Below are 12,102 nucleotides of genomic sequence, written 5' to 3'. Positions count from 1 at the left end.
TTTTTTTTTTTTTAACATCTTTATTGGAGTATAATTGCTTTACAATGGTGTGTTAGTTTCTGCTTTATAACAAAGTGAATCAGTTATACACATACATATGTTCCCATATCTTTTCCCTCTTGCGTCTCCCTCCCTTCCACCCTCCCAATCCCACCCCTCCTAGGTGGTCACAAAGCACCGAGCTGATCTCCCTGTGCTATGCGGCTGCTTCCCACTAGCTATCCGTTTTACATTTGGTAGTGTATATATGTCCACGCCACTCTCTCACTTTGTCCCAGCTTTTTTAATTTTAAAAACTTAAAAAGAGATGTATTATCTAAGATAAAAATGTGAGATAATTATGAAGGAAAAAAGTTTTATTTTCTCATTTATAAGAACTTGGACTCCTTAAGGCATCTGGTAAATATGAAAATGATACTTTCAAAAGTTATAAGTAGATGAAGACTCCTAACTGCTGAAAGTTTTATTTTATTAGAACATGTAGCACCAGATAATGTAAGGAGAATCTTTATTCTGCTTAAAGCCTGGGACATTTGATTTACTGCTCCCTGTCAGGGTAGAAGTTGGCATCCTCTGCTCACACAGGTATATTTCACCAACATTGTAAAACTGTACAGAGAATGGGCTATGCTTGTTAAATCCTTCTTCAGTCTTATTATTTGGTGATTTTTGACAATTATACCCAATCTTTTAATGCTAAGTCAATTTAAAATGCCAAAAATACAATGAATACTTCTACACATGCTTTTCTACTCAGATACAGGGGTACTTATTTCCACTAAGAACTATTCATCCAGAAAATGATGGAAATGATTTAAGTAGGTATATTGTAAAATTTCAATTGCACTTAGGATCTGTACAGTGTTTGAGGCTGCTCTTTCTGAGAACTAATATCCTACAAACTAGTAAAGTAACACTGGTCTGAGCTGCCTGCATGTTCTTTTGCTCACTTTTTTAAACTTATAAATAGGGACCCATTTTCTCTTTTAAGACTGGCACACATTATATGCTTCATCTTTTGACCTTCATTAAAGGGAGTTTTGTTTTCCATATCGCATGACATTTGTATACCCCAGCTTCTACTGTGCTGTTTGAGGATACTTTATTCAACAAAGCTTTGCTGCTGTCAGTTTTACCTTGTCTTGTCAGGAAACATGTGGCATACTAAAATTAAAATAATTCATAGAGGGTTGATAAAGTTACTAAGTACAAAGTATTAGTTTGGGGGTAGGCGGAACCACAGGATATACGGCAAGAACCTGAGACTCCTAACAGTGGAGTTGCTACCACTTCTAGGTCCTAAGAAACAAGGGAAAAGTTACTGGAACCCAGAACAAGAGAAAATTATGTAGAGTAGGCTACCTCAAGAAGATAACTTGAACGACGGAGCCAGTCCAAAGCAACATTGCAGGAAAGGATCTGGGGGAATAAATACCCTTTTCTCTCTCTCCTTCTTCCCTTCAGTCTCCCAGAGCTCCCTGTAGGTTAAACCCAACCACAAGACAGAGGGTACAGGAGCCCTGATGATGTGGTCTATAGGGATACCATACAAGGAGCGGGGAGAGAACGCATGAGAGCATACCTACAGAGGAAGACGGCAGATGTCCAATACACCTCCTGTGCTATATGGTATATAGCGAACACCACGGCCCCCGACCTTTAACCTTCCTTATAGGCACAGCCTCAGTGGGATATACCAGTATAATAATGGGTGGGTGAATACCACCTTTTTTAACACCTGACAAACAAGTTGTCTCAATGAATTGGCATAATTTTGTAGCATAATAATTCTCACCTGTCCTCACTTGTTGCTGGGCGCTGCTTAATTACCGGAGAGCTTCTGTTGAGGATTTTTCGCCCTCTTTGAGTCCAGACCTGTTGGAGAATTTTGGTTTTCACATTAGTTTTGGATTATGTTTTTTTTTTAAGTGAGGCACAACTAAATCTTGAATTCCTAGTCAAAGTCTACAACAGAGCCTGGGAACTAAAATTTTTAGCACCCAACAGTTCAACTCTGTCACCTATGATATTTCCTCTATGCAAATTAATGCCCACAAAACTGAATATAAGATTAGCACTGAACTCTTGCAGATAGCTGGGGAAAAATTATGACATCCAGCAATCTGTGAGATATTCTTGTATTTTTAACGCCACTTTTGGCTGTGCATGGAGCCTTTCATGACTTGCTTTCCTTCACTCCCCGGCAGCAATCTCCTTATAACCTTTTCCCTTTGGTCAGAAGAGGGAGGAAAGTGCCAATGCGATTAGTATGCCGGTGTCACAGCCAATACTCTGCTGCCAAACAGCTTCTTCATTTGAATTGATGGAAACATGGTCAGCTGTGTCAAGAGTGGGGCCCTCAGCGCTGAGAGGCCAAAGCCCACGGCAGGAAGAAAATTGCCCAATTCCACTTACAAGGATGTGTCACTGAAGAACAACCTTCCTTAAGATACGGACACGGTGGGCTTCCCTGGTGGTGCAGTGGTTGAGAATCTGCCTGCCAGTGCAGGGGACACGGGTTCGAGCCCTGGTCTGGGAGGATCCCACATGCTGCGGAGCAACTAGGCCCGTGAGCCACAACTACTGAGCCTGCGCGTCTGGAGCCTGTGCTCCGCAACAAGAGAGGCCGCGACGGTGAGAGGCCTGCGCACCGCAATGAAGAGTGGCCCCCGCTCGCCACAACTAGAGAAAGCCCTTGCACAGAAATGAAGACCCAACACAGCCAAAAATTAATTAATTAATTAAAATTAAAAAAAAGATACGGACAGGGTTTGCTTTCTCACGCCCTTTGTTCCTTGGGCGAGTGAGGTGTGCAGTCTCTTCTGATCACTCTATTATAAAATTACCCTCTCCAGACAGGTGAGATGCCCTTGAGCTATTTCACCCAAGTCAACGCAGCTCACACTAACAGAACATCTACTATGTGCCAGGCTCTGTGCTAGGTGCTAGTGATAACAAGATGAACATCACACTGCTGACAAGGAGACCAATGCATAAATTCTGTTTGTTTGTTACAAACAAACACAAATGGCTGGTCCTTGTGGAGCTCAAAAGAGGGAAAATAGAGTCTTCACTGGAGAGATAAAAGCTGTTTGGGGCTGGATATTGAAGAATGAATGAATATGGCATTCACAGATGGAGAAGGAAGAAGAGGAACTTTTAAGCAGAAGTGATAATCAGTGCAAATATTGTGTGATTATTTACAGAGTAAAGACAGTACAAAAATCATAAAGCCAGTAGCTTCAGTAGGTAATAAATTACCATAAATATGTGTTGGTATATTGGGAACAGAAACTATTTCCCATTTACTATAAATTCTCAGTGTATAGCACAGGGCATGACACAGAGTAGGGATTTAATAAATGAAATGAATGAATGGCCATTAGGTGTCTTTAAAAAAATGTTTTTAATTTTTTTTTAAGATGTAAGCACACCACAGATTTTGAAGTGACCTGTAGAACTTACAATCTTTACCAAGATGAGTTGGACTACATAAGAAATGATAATTTAGTTGACAGTATGGGAATATTGAGGAAACATAATAAGTTAGGATTTTTGATGTGGTAGGCTCACATCTTAAGTCTAAACATTTGGGATTAGGAGGCATCAAAAAATCTTCAGATCCCTACACATCTTATATTCAACCATCCCTTTCATATTAATCAATGAGTTCTCTATGGGGCCTGGTAGAGCTTACTCTGGGACTATACTGAGTTCTCCCCACTTTGCCTGAGGCCAGCAAAAGGAGAGATTATGAGAGTCCCTTAGGAACTGTGCCTGAGCTGCAGTGTCCTTGTCAGAGTCTGCTGTATATTTGAATATACCGGATATCCTTTGATATATGCAAGCTTCCACCACAGAAACAGTATGTTCACATACTGTGTTATGTTAGGTGACTTTGCTTTCTTCTTTCTGAGAAAGACACCTTTTGGGACAATAGATGCTTCAGTTTAAGAGAAAGAGGCTAATGCTTCTCCACCTGACACAAACCTACCTGTCCTGATTGACAGTGGCATCAGTAAAACTTAAGACTCTCCTACAAAGGGAAAGAGGAGTGGCATAAACAAAAAGAATAAGCTATCAACAATTCACTCGCTAAGAAAAGCAACAAGCTTGGTATGTTTTAGAGACTGGGTAATAAGAAGGCCTGAGGAGCAAAATGAAAAGAGAACTGTTGGAAGAATGTTCAATAATGCATTTGCTCAGATCCACAGATTGGAAGCTCTCAAACACTATGGTGCGAATTAAAGATATGCCAAGCAAAGGAAATTAATTATTAACAAAGTCAAGGCAGCACAGGAATCATAAGATTAGTGACTTCAATTTTAAAGTGAAAAAATTACAAATAAAGTGTATCCATAATGTAAAGAGAGGAAGCAGTTGTAATTTCATAGCTCCTACAATGCTACCCCACTGAGTGCCAAAATTCCTCCAATTTGTCCTCCCACTTTCCTCCAAAAATCATAAAGACTTTGTTGTTGTTGTTGTTAGATCATAAGTTTTTAATAGTTATTTTTGTATTTGAAAGTTCAAGGAAAACTCTTTATTTGAACATGTAGTAAAGTTCCTTATAATTTGATGGCATATAAAAAGAACACATAAGAACTCAGCTTATCACAGAAACAATTCAGCAACATGATGTGAATGGGACAAGAAGAAATGGGGGAACTAGTGTACAGGTTCTTTAGCGACCAGGGCTTTTTTGTCCCACTTCCAATGGGAACTGGAACAAAAAAGGAGGTACATCAACTGCCAAAGACTTTGAAGCAGAAAGAGTAGAAGTAACTATCTGGGCTTCCTCCCTCATATTATCCTTCAATTTCTTCTCAGTGCCTTCCACTAGCTGCCCCAAACCTGAAGCCATAAAGCAAGAGGTTCTGGGGAATGTAATGTGCAGAAATAAGTGCCCTGAAACACAGATAAGAAGACAAAAACAGCAAGGATTGTATCTGAGCAAACAAGCAAACGACTAGAGAAGGGAAACTGCAGTGGTTTTAAAACACGTTCATAAATTCTTTGACATTTCTGCTACCAAAAGTGGAGTCTAATTCCCCTCCACTTGAATATCACTGGCCTTAGCAACTTGCTTCTAAGGAACAGAATGTAGCAAAAAGTGAATGCGTGAATTCTGAATTCGTAAAAGATACAGCTTCCACCTTGTTGGAACCCAGGTTCTTTGAGGTGCAATCCAACAGAGGGAATTTAATATAGGCAAATCGTTGCAAACAGTTTGTAAAAAACCTGAAAAATTAAAAAGACGGCAGAGAGGCAGTCTAGGGATTAGCAATAGCCAAGCAAAGATGAATAAAGGACCCATGTAGGTGGTCTGGTCACAGCCCCAGCTGAAGTTCCAGCTGACAGATGGCACTGAGGGCCAGACAAGTGAGGGAGTGAATCTTCAGATGATTCTAACCCCAGTATTCAAGACACCCCTGCTGACGCCACATGGAACAGAGACAAGCTGTCCCCACTGACTCCTGCCCAAATTGCAGATCCACGAGCAAAAAATAAATACTGCCGTTGTTAAAGCCGCTAAGTGGTGTGGTGGGCTGTTAAACACCAACGGTTAACCCCAACAGGATCTGAGAGCAAACAAACCAATGACTCACACAACATCATTCTCATTTTCTCATTTCTGCTTCAGCTAACATCTGAAGGTCTCAGTCAGATGCAACCATACTTCAATTTTATGGCCATTTTAGATATTTACTGGCCAGTGTTACTGGCAGTAAAGACAATTTTTCAACTCATTAATTCTGATTATACATCCAAAGGATGAACGACTGTTCATTGAAGCTATGGTTTATTCCTCCATTTAGATATATTTCCATATGACGGTGTTAACAGAGCTTAGTCTCTTCATATGAAATATAAGACTTTGAAACTTTAGTTACCTATGTGAAATTCAATTTAATTTACTATAATTTACTATTAATTTGAAATAAAGGCCAACTCATTGACTAAAGAAATATTATTTGAAGAGTATTATTGCATAAGAGATTAATTTGATAATTGTTTCTGACATTTATTTTACATGTTACCCTTTTACAGCATGGGAAAAGGTACAGAAAAAGGAAATGGATGAGGGGAGCAAAGTGAAAGAATAAGGGAGGAAACAGTGGAATGTGAGAGCAAAGGAGAGAGAAGCACACTACTGAAGAAGAAGAATGCTGATACTGATCTACTTTTACAAGCATGCTGATTCATTGGCCCTTTCACACAATGGAAATGTTTTCTCAGTGGAAGAGAAGAAAAACATAACTGGTACATTTCCCAGTATGTTTCTGGAGACAACAGATTCAGGAGGGCTTGCTGGAAAACATACCAGATGGACGCAGGAGACCAGACTGTGCCACTAACAAGCCATATGACAGTCAGGTCACTTACTGTCTTTGTAGCTTAATTTCTTCATGAAAAAAAAAAACAACAACACAGGGGTTATACCAGATGATTTCTAAGGTTTTTAAGTTCCAGCAATAAAATTCTAAAATTTTATTATTTACGGGGACTTTCCTCTTGCCTGAATGACTCTAGATTCGGATGCTGTGCTTAGTCCTAGGGCAAAAGAAATGTTAGACTGATAAAACTGATACATAACGACTTGTCCCAGCCCGACAATCTCCTGCACACCTCACTGTAAATTCTAGAGTAGCAACTCTGACACCAAATCCCAGTTATTGCATTTGTTTTATTTATTATTTTTTAACAAGCCAAAGTTGTATTTGTTTTTTTAAACAGGAAAATTATGCTAATATAAAAGATAAAAACGGACAAAAATCAAAACACACAACATGCAAAAGCACAACACACAACACCAGACCAGTGCAAACCCTTCCCCCACCACTCCCCCCAGGTTTCAAAACCTTTATTACAGATCCCCAAAGATTAGACTGTATTGGAGAGGTCACAGTACTGAATCAGAAAAAGAGACATTCACGCCAACATCAAATACACAATGCAGAAGGCTTTCAGTGATGAGCACAGATTTCTAGAACACTACCACGTATGCTAGTCCCTGGCCCACTTTTTAAAGTTGCTTTTAAAAAGGATTAAAAGTGCACAGACACTTTCATAAGGCACAGACAGATTGTTGTACAGGTGATCTCACTAGGGACTTGAGAAAGACGGTGAGAAAATTAAATACCGAGAGATGCCAGGAGGCCACGTGTTCCTGAGCCGGAGTCCCTCTGCCAGAACCGGGGCAGAGACAGGATTGAGCAGCGGAAAGTGACTGCCTCTCATTCGCCAAGACTTTGCACAACCCAATTCTGGAACTGACTGGGGGTTCTCTGCCGACTTGGGGATTGATTGCCAGCCACCAGTCCCAAGGCCTGAAAGTAGCAGGTAGCTATGTCCCCGTGTCTCCCTGGCAAGACCTGAAGGCGATTATCGGTTGGTGGGGTTCTTGAGGGTTCTGTCCAAGGCCATTTCGGCAGCAGCTCAGTGACTACAAGATGCCCAGCATTCCTAATGCAGAGAAGGCTTTCTGAAGCGTGCAGGGGGCTCTGGGTCTGGAAAGCAGTTGTGTACTCACTAAGATAGACCCCCCGAGGCAACAGGATGGCCAGGAAAGCCCATGGACTCTGCCCCAAATGTCTCATAATGTCACTCCCTCTGACATCAGAGCTGGGGCCCTGTCCTCTCAGCTCTGTCCTCCTGGCAACGCACACCTAGTGGGCACTCAGCAAATGTTTGTTGAATGACTTTGTGTGCATGTATACATGGTGTTTTATCAAACCCTGAAGACTCACAACCTGATTTCTGATTTACTCAGTAAACCTTTAATGAGTACCTACTATGTGCTACCACAGGATCCAGCACTGGGTGGGTCAAATACAAGTTTACAAATCTGCCCACCTCCTGCTCTGGACTGCAAGCTCCCTACGGGCCTTGTCTTTAGACCCGGTTCCCATCCCTGTGTCCAGAACACAGGCCACGCTGACCAGTGGTTGTCGGATGACTGAAAAAGCATTGCTATACTTAGGGGAGCAGCTGCCCTGGGTAGCTAAATCCCAGAAGACTCCCAGTTCTGAGAATGGGCTGGAAAAAGGAGTTTGTCTTGACTTGGAAACAGCTCAATTTCTCTGGCGGTTCAGAATGAACAGGCACCAGACCACAACAAAGGGGGCATCCTCTGATCTTCCAGTCCTCGCCCTGGGGGCCCTACTTAACGGGGTGGTGGTCACAGCCTCTCCCCGAAGTTGCCCCTGATGGGAGCCCCCATGTAACAGGAGAAGGCCCTTGGGTTGGACCCAAGCTCACACGTGGCTCAGCTCCACCGGGAGAAGGTGGGCAGTAGGCAGATGAGCCTGAAAGGAAGGACACTTGTGCTCCCAGGGTCCGGGTGGCAGAGGGGTCACAGTCTGGGGCTGGAACCCTCACACAGGGGCGGTTGCCCAGCTCTCTCCAGGGGCTGCCCAGGTGAGCTTCAAGGAAGAAAACTCAAGCAGTCTCGAGCTTTCTGGGCTCAGGGCCAAGCAGCGGAGAGCGTGGGTTTTGGCATCAGGCACTCCTAGGTTTGAAGCCCAGTCCTGCCACCTCCTGCTTCACTTCCAGCACCTTAGTTCTCTTACCTGACAACTGGGGATAATATCGTATTTCATTGATTCTAGGAGCACAGCTTTTCCACTTCTTTTGAAAATCCGACTACATACATATTAGTACGTTTGATATTGTTCCTACTCATTGATGTTCTATTTTCTCTAGATGGTTCATTTTGAATAATTTCTATTAATATGTCTTAAATTTACTGTTCCCTTCTTCTGTGTCCAATCATTTTTTCATTTCATATATTTTCATTCTAGTTCAAAAATTTTTCATCTTGTCACTAAAAGTTCAGATGTGTTTGATAAACACTGGCTATTCTACCCTAATATACCAAAGGAAAAATAGCAATCTCTTAGAAAGATATCAAGATAGAGAAGGACTACACATCAGATATTGTACTCTGAAGAAAGGATACTGCATAGGCCTCTTGCAAGTTACATATATTTTAGATTCCACATATAAGTGATATCATATGATATTTGTCCTTCTCTTTCTGACTTACTACACTTAGTATGATAATCTGTAGATCCATCCATGTTGCTGCAAATGGCATTATTTCATTTTTTATGGCTGAGAAATATTTCACTGTGTATATATACCGTATCTTCTTTATCCATTCCTCTGTCGATGGACATTTAAGTTGCTTCCATGTCTTGGCTATTGTAAATAGTGCTGCTATAAACATTGGGGTGCATGCATCTTTTCAAATTATAGTTTTGTCCAGATATATGCCCAGGAGTGGGATTGCTGGATCATATGGTAACTCTATTTTTAGCTTTTTGAGGAACCACCATAGTGACTTCCATAGTGGCTGTACCAATTTATATTCCCAGCAACCGTGTAGAAGGGTTCCCTTGTCTCCACACCCTCTCCAGCAATTTGTAGACTTTTCAATGACTGTCATTCTGACCAGTGTGAGGTAAGACCTCATTTTAATTTTGATTTGTATTTCTCTAATAATTAGGAACACTGAGCATCTTTCCATGTGCCTATTAGCCATCTGCGTGCCTTCTTGGGAGAAGTGTCTATTTAGGTCTTCTACCCATTTTTTGATTGGGCTTTTTTTTTTTAAATTGAGCTGTATGACCTGTTTGTATATTTTGGAAATTAAGCCTTTGTTGCTTGCATCATTTGCAAATATTTTCTCACATTCTGTAGGCTGTATTTCACTTTTTACGATTTCCTTTGCTGGGCAAAAGCCTGTGAGTTTGATTAGGTCCCATTTGTTTATTTTTGCTTTTATTTCTATTGCCTTGGGAGACTGACCTAAGAAAACATTGATATGATTTATGTAAGAGAATGTTTTGCCTATGTTCTCTTCTAGGACTCTTCTAGGTGTCATGCCTTCTACTTAAGTCTTTAAGCCATTGTGAGTTTATTTCTGTGTATGGTGTGAGGGAGTGTTCTAACTTTACTGATTTACATGTGGCTGTCCAGCTTTCCCAACACTGCTTGCTGAAGAGACTGTCTTTTCTCCATAGTATACTCTTGCCTCCTTTGTCAAAGATTAATTAACCATGGGTGTATGGGTTTATTTCTGGGTTCTCTATTCTGTTCCATTGATCCATATGTCTGTTTTTGTGCCAATACCATGCTGTTTTGATTACTGTAGCTTTGCAGTATTGTCTGAAGTCTCGGAGGGTTATGCCTCCAGCTTTGTTCTTTTTCCTCAGGATTATTTTGGCAATTCTGGGTCTTTTATGGTTCCATAAAAATTTTAGGATTATTTGTTCTAGTTCTGTGAAAAATGTCATGGGTAATTTGATAGGGATATTAAATCTGTACATTGCTTTAGGTAGTAAGGCCATCTTAACAATATTAATTCTTCCAATCAAAGAGCATGGGATATCTTTCCATTTCTTTGAATCATCTTCAATTTCCTTTATCAATGTTTTAAAGTTGTCAGCATATAAGTCTTTCACCTTCTTGCTCAGGTTTATTCCCAAGTATTTTATTTTTTTGATGCAATTTTTAAAAGGATTTGTTTTTTTACTTTCCCTTTCTGATATTTCATTGTTAGTGTAAAGAAATGCAACCAATTTCTGTATGTTAATCTTGTATCCTGCTACCTTGTTGAATTTGTTTATCAGTTATAATAGGTTTTGTGTGGAGTCTTTAGGGTTTTCTATATAGAGCATCATGTCATCTACGTATAATGACAATTTTACCTCTTCCCTTCCAACCTGGATACCTTTTATTTCTTTTTCTTGCCTGATTTTTGTGGCTAGGACTTCCAATACTAGGTTGAACAGAAATCGTGAGAGTAGGAATCCTTGTCTTCTTCCAGAGTTTAGTGGGAAGGCTTTCAGCTTTTCGCCACTGAGTATTGTGTTGGCTGTGGGTTTGTTATAAATAGCTTTTAGTATGTTGAGGTATGTTCCCTCTATACCCACTCTGGCAAGAGTTTTTATCATGAATGGATGTTTAGTTTTATCAAATGCTTTTTCTACATCTATTGAGATGATTGTGTGGCTTTTGTCTTTTGTTGATGTAGTGTATCACACTGATTTATTTGCATATGTTGAATCATCCTTGTGACCCTAGGATGAATTCAACTTGATCATGGTGTATGATCTTTTTTAACTGTTGTTGGGTTCAGTTTGCTAATATTTTGTTGAGAATTTTTACATCTATAGTCATCAAAGATATTGGCCTGAAATTTTCTTTTTTGGTGCTGTATTTGTTTTGTTTTGTTTTTAAACAAGCTCTGGACAGTTTTATTAAAGAAAAATTGTGCATGACTTACTATTCACCAGTCTTTTCTGGCATGCTTCTAATGATATCAGAATCACCTGGATCAATGATAGCCAGTGTGCATACTCTGTAGTATTTTCCACATTCTGTGCCCAATGTTACTGCCACTGTGGTGATGGACACCAGTTTTGGCCAACATGGCATAATACTCTATTTCAGATTCCTCAAGGCTGGGAAGTTGTTGGCGAGGGTGACAAGTTTTGCTTTGCCTTGTCTGATCATTTTCAGAGTCTGCTTCTACCCCAGCAGGTACTTTCTACTTTTCATAATGAGTTGCAGCCTAGAGCTGATTGACTCCAGTGACTTTTTCATCTTCTTTGTGGCCACCATCTTCCTGCCTTTGGTGCAGAACTCCCCCAACCAAGTGGAGCCGCGAAGATGGCTGGGGAGCAAGAAAGGTGTCTGGTTTTGATAACAGGGTGATGGTGGCTTCACAGAATACTTTGGGAGTGTTCCTGCCTCTTCAATCTTTTGGGAGAGTTTGAGAAGAATTGGTATAAGTTCTTCTTTGTATGTTTGGTACAACTGCCCAGTGAAGCCTATGGTCCTGGACTCTTGTTTGCAGGGAGGTGTTTTTTGTTTTTGTTTTTTTTAATTATTACAGATTCTATTTCACTTCTAGTGATCAGTCTGTTCCAATTATCTATTTCTTCTTGGTTCACTTTTGGTGGGCTGTATGTTTCTAGAAACTTGTCCATTTCTTCTAGGTTGTCCAATTTGTTGGCATATAATTGTTCATAGTATTAGCTTATGTTTTTCTGTATTTCTAGGGTGTCAGTAGTTATTTCTCACCTTTCATTT

The 12,102-nt window shown here is 40.4% G+C and overlaps 1 pseudogene; it reads right to left on the bottom strand.

The window, feature by feature from the left end:
- Nucleotides 1-11,245: 11,245 nt before the first annotated feature.
- On the bottom strand, nucleotides 11,246-11,631 carry LOC113614652 (60S ribosomal protein L30-like; annotated as a pseudogene).
- Between the last annotated feature and the right edge of the window lie 471 nt (nucleotides 11,632-12,102).

Source organism: Aethalodelphis obliquidens, unplaced genomic scaffold (genome assembly GCF_003676395.1).
Source record: "Aethalodelphis obliquidens isolate GAN/ISIS:26980383/991018 unplaced genomic scaffold, ASM367639v1 scaffold101, whole genome shotgun sequence".
In the NCBI taxonomy this organism is placed as follows: domain Eukaryota; kingdom Metazoa; phylum Chordata; class Mammalia; order Artiodactyla; family Delphinidae; genus Aethalodelphis; species Aethalodelphis obliquidens.
This window is presented reverse-complemented; position numbering and strand designations above follow the sequence as displayed.